Genomic DNA, 12,640 nt, shown 5'->3' with positions numbered 1-12,640 from the left:
CTTGTGTTTGATTTTATTAATATATGGTGTATCACATTTATTGATTTGCATATGTTGAACCAACCTTGCATCCCTGGGATGAATCCAACTTGATCGTGGTGGATGATCTTACATACGTGTTTTTGTATTCTGTTTTCTAATATTATATTGAGGATTTTTGCATCTATATTCATCAAGGATATCGGCCTGTAGTTTTCTTTCTTGGTTATATATTTACCTGGTTTTGTTATCAGGATGATGTTTGCTTCGTAGAATGAGTTTGGAAGCTCTGGATCTGTTTCAATCTTTTGGAATAGTTTGTAAAGAATCGGTGTCATTTCCTCTTTGAATGCTTGGTAAAATTCTGCTGTGAATCCATCTGGTCCTGGGTTTTATTTGTTGGGAGCTTTCTGATAACAGCTTCAATCTCCTTTATTGTTATTGGTCTGTTCAGGTTTTCTACATCTTCATGGCTTAGTTTGGGTAGCATGTGTGAGTCCAGAAATTTATCCATTTCCTCTGGATTTTCGAACTTGTTGGCGTATAGTTGTTTATCGTAGTCTCGGATGATTCCTTGTATTTCAGTTCGGTCAGTTGTAATATCACCTTTTTCATTTCTAATTTTTGTTATTTGAATCTTCTCTCTTCTTTTTTTTGTTAGCCGTGCTAGTGGTTTGTCGATTTTATTTATCTTTTCAAAAAACCAACTTTTTGTTTCGTTGATCTTTTGTATTGTTTTTTGGGTTTCAATTTCGTTAAGTTCTGCTCTGACCTTGATGATTTCTTTCCATCTACTAATTTAGGTTTGGATTATTCTTGTTTTTCTAGTTCTTTAATGCTCTTCTCTCTTGCAGCTTTCAAGATTCTCTCTTTGTCCTTGAGTTTTGCCATTTTGACTATAGCATGTCTTGGCGAAACCCTTTTTGGGTTGAATACATTTGGGGATCGTTGAGCTTCCTGGATCTGAAGATCTGTGATTTTTCCTATGCCTGGGAAGTTTTCTGCCACTATTTTGTTGAATATGTTTTCAATACATTCTCCTTTTTCCTCCCCTTCTGGAATACCCATGACTCAGATATTTGAGCACTTATGGTTGTCTAATATCTCTCTCAGATTTTCTTCAATATCTTTGATCCTTTTTTCTTGTCTGCTAGTATTATTCTAAACAGCCCATCTTCAAGTACAGAGGTTCTCTCTTCAACTTCCGTTAACCTGCTTGTTAAACTCTCCATTGTGTTTTTTATTTCGCTGAAAAACTTCTTCAGTTCGGCAAGTTCTGTTACATTTTTTTTTATGACAGTAATTTCCTTGTACATTTCCTCTTTCAGATCCTGTATATTTTTCCTGGTTTCATCATGCTGTCTAGCTTTTGGTGGTGTACTTACTTGGTTTTTTGCATTACTGGTATCTCTTTTTGGGTTTTTGTTCATTTTGGCAGGGAGTTTCACTTGGGTCTTGCACCTGTGGGGAGCCACCTCTCTGATCAGTTTGAACTCTACTAGGCTGCTTGATACCTCCCTGTCAGGCCCGCAAGTTATGTGTGTTCTGCACCTCGCTATCAGGGCGTTTTCCCACTCTGTGTGCACTAGGTGGGGCTGTTGAGCCTTGCAAAGGTGGCCCGCAGGGCGTGTAGTTTTTTTTCCGAGACTCCGCCTCCTTTGGCCGGACCCCTCCCCACTCTGTGCGCACAGTATAGGGCTGAGGCGTGTCTTCTGCAATCCTCATCTATCAGCTGGGACATCAAAGCTGTGCCCTGCCCCACCATGCCCAGGAAGAGTTTCAGGTTTCTGGAAGGGACGCTTTGGGTGCTTTTTTGGCTCTGGATAAGGCCTCCTCTGGATCTGTCACTTTCCTCCCAGTGCTGCAGCTATCTGTGTAGTAATCTCCAACTCCAGGGTGTGAGCTCCTTGGGGGAGGGACCCACAGCCCACAGTTCCTCTTTGAATCCCCCCAGCACGGGTTGACCCGGGCGCCCTCTGGGAGTGCTTTCTGGCAGCTTCAATCTAGCTCCAGAGCACTCCAGGCTCCCCTCTCCCAAACAGAAATCAGTTTGGGGTTCTTCCAAACTGAGGGCCACAGAGATAGTGTCTGCCTCCCAGAAACAGGGAGTTTACCTGGGGCCAAAGCCCAGGGTGTGGTGGAGTGGCAATCTGGGCAGGCTCCTCTTCCCTGCCCTCCTGACGAATTCTTTGCCTAGTTGATCTGTCCAATATTGACAGTGGGGTGTTCAGGTCCCGTGCTATTACGGTATTAGTGCCTATTTCCTTCTTTAGGTCTGATAGAGTTTGTTTTATGAATCTGGGTGCTCCAACAATGGGTGCATACATATTTATGATTGTTATGCCTTCTTGATGCATCAGTCCTTTTATCATTATGTAGTGACCCTCATTGTCTCTTTTTATGGTTTTTTGTTAAAAGTCAATTTTGTCAGATATGAGAATAGCTACTCCAGCTCGTTTGTCTTTTCTGTTTGCCTGGAAGATCTTTTTCCATCCTTTCACTCTTAGTCTATGTGAGTCTTTATGGGTGAGATGGGTCTCTTGTAGGCAGCATATAGTTGGGTCCACCTTTCTTACCAAGTCAGCCAATTTGTGTCTTTTGATTGGGGAGCCCCTCCACCAGCCCCATCAGAGGTCTGTGGGGGGAGTGGGATTGTAGGCCAGTCCACAGGCCCCGGGGGGCCCTGCATTGAGGTACACAAGTGGCATGTCTCAGTGAGGGGCCACGCCAAGCCAAGGGGGGCCAGCCAGGCCAATCCGAGCTGGTCATCTCCACCCCCACCCGAGAAAATGGAGGCTGCATTGTTGCAGGCACGTAGCCTGGTGTGGTAGGTGGGAGCCAGGTGGGCAGGAGCCAGGCAGGTGGGAGCCAGACAGGCTTCACCCCGCAAGTGGGGGTGTACTGGGGGTGACTCACAGAGCTCACAGAGTTGGGCCAGTTTTAAACCCTTTACATTAACAGTTGTTATTGAGAGGTGTTGATTTATTCCTAGCATTTTATTGGTTGTTAAGTTGTCTTAGGTGTCTTTTGTTCCTTACTTTCTGTTTTGCTGTTTGTTTTCTGTGTTTTTTGGTTCCTTAGGTTGCAGCTAGTGATTTTATTCGTTTGTTTTCTTTTCATGATTGTCATTTGTATTATAGTAATGTGCTTTTATTTTACTTGGATTGTTATAGCAGTGGTAGTTGTCTTCCAGGATCCAATCCCAGTACTCCCTGGTTTCTGTGTCATCTCTGCTGACTTACTTGGCCTTTGTTGTCTCCGGCTGCTCGCTCAAACCCGCAGCACGGCTTGGGCACTCTCAGGAGTCTTCTTTTGAGATGGCCCTAAAACCTTGAACCTGTAGTTGCTTGTTTATCATTGTAGGTTAGTTGTTCAAAGATTTATTCGTTTTTTGTTGCTCTTGGAAATGCAAATAGTACTCTGGTATCACAGCGCACACTTCTCAGGGTTGCGCTGTCTCCTGGCACGGCCGCTCCAGACCCGTCGCCATCTTGAGCCTCCAAAAAAACTTTAATTTTTTAACATGGACTAAAGAACATGAAAATGCAAGATACAGACTGTAATAAAATATTTACAAATCAAATATATTATAAGTGCTTGTAAGGGGAATATAGTACTGCAAAATATGAATGAAAACAATATAAATAGGCAATGTCTCTCAATAGACATTTCTCCAAAGAAGATATGTATACAAATTACCAAGAATCAAATGGAATGATGCTCAACATCTTTACTCATTAGGGAAATGCACTTTAAAACCACAGCCAAGTAATGTCAACAAAAATGGCAAAGTTGGAAGCTCTGAGGGCCCATTTCTCCTCAAAAACACCAGAAATACAAGAAAAAACTGTCAACATCAAGTTTTTCAAAACTCTAGAACAGAGTCAAAAGTTCACAGCAACCTTGTGAAGAGTAAATCAACAAAAAGGTAGTTTGTTTTCATTGATTTCATCTACTGTTTTTCAATTTTCTATTTCATTACTTATTTTGCTTATCTCCTCTTTCTCCTTCTCCTCCTCATCTTCACTTTCTTTGTTTTATCATCATCATCATCATTGTTGTTTCCTTTATTTTAATTTTTTGTGGTTTCATTCGCTCTTTTTTTATCTAGTGGTTCAAGGTAGAACTTTAAATAACTGGATACAAAATTTTCTTTTTTTGTAAAATAGGTACTCAAAGGTAAAAATTTACTTTTACATGCTGTTTTCACTGATCCTTAATTTTGATATGTTGTTATGGTTTCTTTTCTTAAAATTAAGTTCAGAATATTTTATAGTTTTTTTTTTTTGATTTCTTCTTAACCCATGGGTTGTTTTAAAAAGTGTTGCTTGTTATAAACATTTTTTTAAATTTTAATTATTTTATTACAATGAATTTCAAATTTAATTTTATGTTGGTTAAAGAATATTCTCTGTTTAATTTCCATCTTGAAATTCATTGAGACTTGTTTTATATAGCAACATAAACTCTGTCTTGATGAATGTTCTTTATGCTTCTGAAAAGGGTATGAAGAATGAATATCAATAAATATTTACAAATTTAGTTTTTCGTGTTGTTGTGATTAACTGTCATAATAAATTTTGCTCTATATCTCTGAAAATACTCTTTATTTTTGACTTCTATTTTGACATTAATATAGCCATACTTGCTTTTCTATGGCTTATGTTTACATGACAAGGTTTTCCCACCCTTTTAATTTCAACCTCTTTGCCTCTATTTTTAATTAAAACTATTCCTATTTGTAGTGGTTCTCTGAAGATTTCAATATTCTCTTAACTCATTATTGTGTACATTCAAAAATTACATTAGGCAAAATTTAAATATTATTAGAGCAGTGTAACTTATTTTACCCACACACACTTTTGTATTCTTGTTTACATATATTTTATACCTATGGATTTTATAAAGGTCATGATAAATTATGGTTATCTTTGTGTTAAGCTATCAAAAAAACTGTGAAATAGCTTATAAATTATATCACACATGTATTTAAAACACATAGATTTATTATTATATAAAAGGTATATTACATGTAAAGATTATAAAAGAAACATAGTGTATTACTTCCTTCACTGTGTCAAGTCAATTCATAAGCCTTTTGAAATTTTTCAAATTCGGGAAAACTATCCAAAACCCTTAACACAAGGTATCATGCCAATAATTTGAAGCCTGTGAGACACTAAGGGTAACCATAGAAACAATAATACTCAAACAGAGTCAAACTCCTAAATAGATTATCTTATCCCCATATGCTATATGAATAGTAAAAGGAAAGGCATGCTCATATTCAGGCATAAAAATTATTTACTTCAGTCTTCACTGTCCTAAAATAGATGTAGAACTTTCAACAACAAAAATTTATGAAGCATATGAAAAGGCAAGGAAAGCACACTCCCTCAAGACAAAGCAATTATAAGAAGCAGATTCAGATATGACACAAAATGTTGGAACTATCTGACAGAGAATTTAAAATAGTTATGATTATTATGATGAAAGTTCTGTTAACAAAATTCACCGGAAAGAATTTTGGAGATAAAAGGGGACTTTATTTCAGTGAGCAGTTTGCAAATTTGCAAACTGGGGAGACACAGTCTTAGGTACAAAATGGAAGTGCACTCTGCTAGAACAAAGAGAGTGATTGTCTTATATAGCCAAAGTTCCCAGGCAGGTTCTCATTTTGATCTGTCTGCGTAAAAGAAGGATATGAGTTTGTCTATTTCTGGTTGGTTCAGCCCTTCATGCAAAACAGGGATTCTAGCCTACTGTGTTCTGGCCAGTCAACATTTGACAGGTTTCAATCTGTTGATTAAGTACAGGTGACAAAGTAAATCTCTCTTGCGGAAGCTACCAGCAACATGGGTAAGGGGAAAGCAGCTCATGAAAAACCTTAGACAGGGTACATATGTAACCTCTAGTCACCAAACGGCTACTCAGCTCCACTCAAAATTTAGATCCAGTTAGCCACTGAGGAGTTGACTCTTTCAGGGTTCACAGTAAAAATAGACAACATGCAAGATCCAATAGGTAATGTCATCAGAAATCAAAACTATAATTTAAAAAATCTTAAAATAGCTGTAAATGAAGAACACAGTAATGAAGAGGATTATTGTCTTTAACAAACTCATTAGTAGACTCCACACAGTCCAGAAAAGAATCAAGAAACTTGAAGAGATATCAATACATATTACCCAGATTGAAAAACAAAGAGAAACCTTTATATAGTGCTTCACTATGTGCCATGTATTACTGAACATATTTTATATATGTTAAATTATTTAACTAATTTTCATAACAATTCTGTCTGGTAGGTACTCTATTTCTGTTTTACAGATGAGCATCTGAATTGTTGGTTAGTTTAAATGATTTTCCAAAACAACTGAACCATGGCAAAGACCATGTGATAGCTTTGGAAGATTATCGCTGACATGATTATGCTCTGCTCTTTAGCATTCAAAAGGTTCACCATATTGAGTATATATCTGCACATAATAAAAATAATAGCATGGGTATTGGTGCCAAAGAAATTAGTTTTCTGAATACGTTTTTCCCATCTACTAGTTATACAAACTTGAGAAAATTACCTAACCTTCAATGCCTCAGGATTCTCATCTGCACAAAAGCTGTAATAATAGCAGTTGTCTCAAAGAATTATCATGACAATTAAAATATTTGAGTCATTTGAATATTTATCGTAGCAGCAGACATTTTGTAAGGTTTTGATAGAAGCTATTTTATGAAGTGTGAACTACTATATAAGTAGTATACTTTCATACAAGTGATTTCCTTTATCAGTTTGTTGATAAGGAAAAAGCAACAGGTTATTTGGACTCCTAAAATTTTCAATAATTCAATTTTTAAAATTCTCACTTTACATTATTTCATTATATTGTACATTGTTGTTTGATTCATAGAACTAGAAAACTTTTCATAGGCAAGACTGTTGCTATGCTTGTCAGAATTATGTGAATAATTTCATCAAATTTGTATTTAAATTTGTCCATACAGAGAAAGATCTTGTTATTCTTGATTACATGCATTATAATTATGTGAAAATACTCTTTGTTTCTAAGTCTGCTTCATTGGAAGCACTCTCAATTCTGGGAGTCCTTCTCTACATTCCAAATTCTTGCCTATTACCTCTTTCCCTAGAAGAATTGACAGTTCTTCAAGCTCTAAAATCAAATATGTGAAATAAATGAGAACAATTTAAAACAGTATAATATCTAGGAAGTTAAAAAGATAAACAGAAGACTGGAAAACTGATAGAAATGAGTTAAAAACAACAAACACCAGTTTTGTATAAAAGAAAAAGAATAGAAGAAAATGAAATATAAAACATGGGGTTGAGCTCAATTGTAAGAAACAATTAGAAATGAAGAAGACAGAAGCAAAGCTAAAATACTATTTGTTGTTATTTGAAAACATTAATATTAATTGACATATAAAAGAAAAACTTAATAATGGTAGCCATTTACTTATAAATTCATTTATTTATTTTTTATGTCAACCTAATCTCAAACTTTATTATTATTTTTTATTCAAAATATTTTACCATTAACTTCTACATATTTGTGGAGTACAATGTATTGTTTCAGTACATGCATATACTGCATAGTTTTGTAATTGTTAGTCCACCACTTCTCCTCCTCCCTCCTGTCCCCTGGGCCTCTGGTAACCACTATTCTACACTCTACTTCTATGAGAATCACTTTATTTAAGATTCCAAAAGTGAGTGAAATCATACAATATTTGTCTTTCTTTTAGTGTTTTTAATATTTTTTAAGTTTAATAATAAAATTAAAAAGACAAAATGCTAAACAAATGTAAAATACATATTAAATGTTTGTAGAATTGACAGTATCAGATGAATACTTAATTTTTAATTTCTGTATATTAACATTTTGTTCTATAATCTCTGATCCATTAGTAGAATTTAAAGTTATCAGGTTGTTGTCACCTATCACTATGAGAAATTTAGGGATAAATCTCCAAAGCTACTGGTCTCTAGATGTCAAAATGTGACTTGTACAGGAATGGAAGTCAGGCCTTCGAAATGATACTGGGCCAAAGCGCAAGCAACACCTACACAGATTTGCAGAAATGTAAGTGTTCCTAGAAATAATTGTAAAAAGAAATTATTAAAAATCTAGACTTTTAGTGAGAAGAGTCTTTTTCAAACTATTTTAATGTTAGGCATTAAAGGGGATAAAAATAATAGATAACTTATGTAGTGTTCATATTCCATTTTGCTACATTCTTTTATTGCAGTGACATTTAATCCTGCAATGTTATACATAAGTTAGTAACTTTTATTATTTTCATTTTTTCAGATGACAAAATGCTTGTCTAAGGCATTGCACCTATTTAATGACACTTTCAGATTCAAACCTAGATGATCTGTTTCCGAAGGCTTAACTCTTAAATTTATGGACTTCAAAGACCTGAGTATTCCAGTTCATTTGGCTTTTATAAAAAAAAAGCAAATACAACAATTTAATAACAAAATATTTGCAGTAAAGTCCAGGTACATATCAGTACAAAGCACCACTACGAAGTGGTATAACAGATCCAGAAGTCTTTCCAACTTGAATTTTCAAAGATATAATTTCTTAAGCCACACTGGGTAAGGTAGCCACCAAATATTTATTGTAACACAAGCTAATTGTAAAAATGCCTACAAATTTTGCTCGTTTTCATATTCAGGCCCTTTCCAATGCGATTCCAGTTCAGGGCCTTTCCAGTGTTATTTTCAGGCTCTTCCCTTTAAGAAGTAATTTTTGTTTGTTCACACTTTTAATCTGGGCAATCTGTGTTACTGGACTTGGCTTATAAATACAGCAGACGTAAAAGCATATCAGTTTCAATCCTAGGTCTCAAGAGGCCTTATGCACTTACACTCTCTTTCAAAGACCTGTCACCATCATGCAAACTAGCCTGCTGGTGGTATGTCAAAAAACACATGGAGGGGATCTTAGCAGTCCCAGTTGAGTTCATTTTAAATCACCAAAACAAACCAGGTGACTCATTGATGTGAGAGGAAAAAATAAATATTTATTGTTGTACGTCACTACGGTTCTATAAATTTTTTATTATATGAAGTTATTGTACCAAGATAACTGATGTATTTAGTAAGGGAAAATTGTAAATTAATCTGGTTCATAACTTTTGGAGTCTATGGCATGAAATAGTTTTAGTAAACTATATATAAATCTGTTTAGTTATTCTCAATAGTCCTTTTTACCATATTTATATAGTCTTAACTTGGAATAATTTCAGATATATATATATATATATATATATACACACACACACATATACATATATATTTATATAGAAACATTGTTGTTGTTCTATGTTTGCTATGTTTTATCTGCGACTTAAAACTTTTTAATAATATTTTATGCAGCACTGTTACCCCATAGTAAAACTAAACCTATTCTCCTTCTCCCTTTCCATGTGGAAGCTCATCATTTGAACATTAATCTTATTTCCATAGAAATATTTTTATCCACTTTTCTGTACAAAAGTTCCCATACCCAAACTCTTCTAACAATCCATTGACTTTTAATTAGAATGAAAAACTACATATTTTAATATAGGTATAATTATATTATGTGTTCTATTTTGTTTGATATAGAACTAATCTAGCTTTTCCCAGAAACCTGCATGATGTAATTCACTTTTATACTTAATGGCCATACTGTCTTCCATTGAATTGATATATCATAATTACTTAAACATTCACTATCGAGCATTCACTTTGTCATAGCTATTCTCCTCACAGCAAACCTTACCATGCATTCTTAGCAAAATAAACCCTGAAATTCAAATAAACAGGTCATTAGAACCAAATCAGAACTTGAAATGCAGCTATGGCTTCAGTTCTGTATACATCAATTATCACCAAAAATTCCTCTTCTATACATGTCACATATTAATCAGCCTCACTTCTTGAATGCCTGCTAATTATTCCTTGATTTTTTCTCTTGACTTCTATCTCTCACACTGTGTTATTAAAAGCTGAAGTCCATTACCCTTTTCGTTCCACGTGAAAACTCACCAGTTGAACAGTTATCCTACCGCTGTAAAATTATTTTCATTCACTTTCCTGACTTAAAGTCCCCACCCTTCATATAATCATAATCCTTTGGAGTGGTTCTCCCTTATAATTCAGGAAGTTACTTTTATGAGTAGCCAAATGCAAATATAATAAGATAACTTCAATTTTACTGATTACAAAAGCAATACATATTCAGTATAGATAATTAGAAAATAAAGTACAATCTATCAATTATTAGTAGTATTATTTGGATAGTGTATTAGCCTACTTTCTATTGCTTATAACAAGATACCTTAAATTGGGTAATTTATAAAGAAATAAAATTTATTTCTTACAATTTGGGGCATTGGTAATTCAAGGTCTCAATTGTTATATCTAACAACAGCCTTCTTCTTGGTGGTGACTCCCTACAGAGTTCCATGTTGATGCAAGATGTCCCATGGTGTTGCAGGATATCACAAGGGGAGGGCAGAGCAAGAGTGAACCAGCATGCTTCTTTCCCTCCTAATAATGCCATAACTGCCATGTCTTTGATAATCCAGTTATCCACTAACATATTAATACATAATGGATTGATGCATAATCACCACGATCCAATCACCACTTAAAGAATCTATCTTTCAACACTGCCACATTGAAGAACAAATTTCCACATGAACTTTGGAGGGGGCAAACATTCAGACCATAGTACATAATTGTGATTATAATAATTAAAAGTTATTAAATACTGAGAATGACATTAATAAAATGGTAAAATAGGAAGCACCAGGCTCTCTTTCTCCCATAGAGAGACAGAGTTAACAATATATGAACCAAACTGCCTTTATGAAAACTCCAGAAAAAAAAATTAATAGATTTCAGCACCCCAGGCCAGTACAAAACCAAAAAGAACCACATCAAATCAGTTGGTTGCATTTACTCATCAGAGTCCCTCCTCTTTGCCAACACAGAATAGCATGATTGAGAAAAAAAAAAAAAAAAAAAAAAAAAAAACACCACTGATAGCTTCTCTCTCAGAAGAGACTTAGAAACATAAAATGCAAATCCAAAGTTCTGGCATTTGGAGGTGGGGAACTGTGCAGAAGGAGTAGTTTCTATCTCACCTAACTTGGAACCCTGGTAGGGACCAGCAAAGTTTGGATTCCAGGGGTCTACTACTAATAAATCAAGTTTAATGGCTTGTTGCAGCACCAGAGAGACTGTACTACCATGAAAAGACACTGAGGAAGCAAAACATTATGAACTCCTGTAAAAGAAACAGAAGCAAAGCTCTAAGGGAGACATTTTATGCACAAGCCCATAGAAAATGCACCCCTAGAAGAGGTTTGAAAGGCCCCCGTAATATCTTGCTGGCCATATTGGTAAAGGGCTTTCCCTGTACTAAATCATTCAGTAAGACTAGAAGAGGCTTTTTAAATTTCCAAATTTTCAGAAAAAATTATTAGGAATACAAAACAAAAAGAAAAATCAGAAAACAAGGAAACATGGCCCACCGAATCAAAGGTAAAAAATTTAAATTCTTAGAAACTGAACTTAAGGAAATGTCAATCTGTGAATTAAGTCACAGAGAATTTAAATAACTATGTTAAAGATGCTCAATGAGCTAAAGGAGAGAACAGATAGAAAAGTAAATGAAAATCACAAAGCAATTCATGAATAAAAGGAGAATAGCAACAAAGACATAGAAAACTATGAAAAAATAACCAAACAGTAATTCTGAAATTAAAGAATAGAATAGCTAAATTTAAAAATTAATTAGGGGGGGGGTTCAGTAGAAGACTTGATTGAGCAGAAAAGAAAATCAGTGAGTATGAGAAATTTGAAATTATCAAGGCAGAGGATTTAAAAAAAAGTAATGTAGAAAGATGAAGAAAGCATAAGAGGCTTAAGAGACACCATAAAATAGATTGTAATATGTTTTATAGGAATTCCAGAAGGAGAAGAGAGAGAAAAAGGAAATTCCCTACTCTACTTGAAGAAATAAGTACTTACTCTATGTGAAGAGATAACAGTTTAAAACTTTCCACTATTGAGGAAGGAAATGGACATAGAAATTCAAGAAACTTATAAACTCTGACTCTGAAGGATAAGTACGAAGATACCCATAATGAAACACATAAACAAACTGTCAGAAGTCACCAAAAAAGAATCTTAAATGCAATAAGAAAAAAAGTGACTTGTCATGTAAAAGGAAACTCTGATAAGATTATCAGCAGACTTCTCAGCAGAAACCTTTTAAGCCAGAGTAAAATGGGGTGATATATGAGGGTACATCAAAAAGTTTGTGGAAAAATAGAAATCAAAGATAATATGAGGTGGGGACAGGTAGCAAGATGGCCAGCTGGAAGACTCTACTGCTCATCTCTCTCACAAAGACAGGCAAAACAATGAATATGCAATTATACTTGAATAATAATAATAACTAAAGGAGAGCCTAGGGGTGCATCAAAAGAGTAACAGAAATACTAGTTAGCACAGAAACATAGGGTAGCCACATAAAGAATAGAAGAAAATACCCAGCCTTCACAACTTCATCCCCCAGCTAGGAGCAGCAAGGACTCAGGTGAAATTTCTGCCTGCAGGGGAAAGGTAAGCAAGAGC

This window comes from Galeopterus variegatus, unplaced genomic scaffold (assembly GCF_000696425.1).
Source record: "Galeopterus variegatus unplaced genomic scaffold, G_variegatus-3.0.2 Scaffold2255, whole genome shotgun sequence".
In the NCBI taxonomy this organism is placed as follows: domain Eukaryota; kingdom Metazoa; phylum Chordata; class Mammalia; order Dermoptera; family Cynocephalidae; genus Galeopterus; species Galeopterus variegatus.
This window is presented reverse-complemented; position numbering follows the sequence as displayed.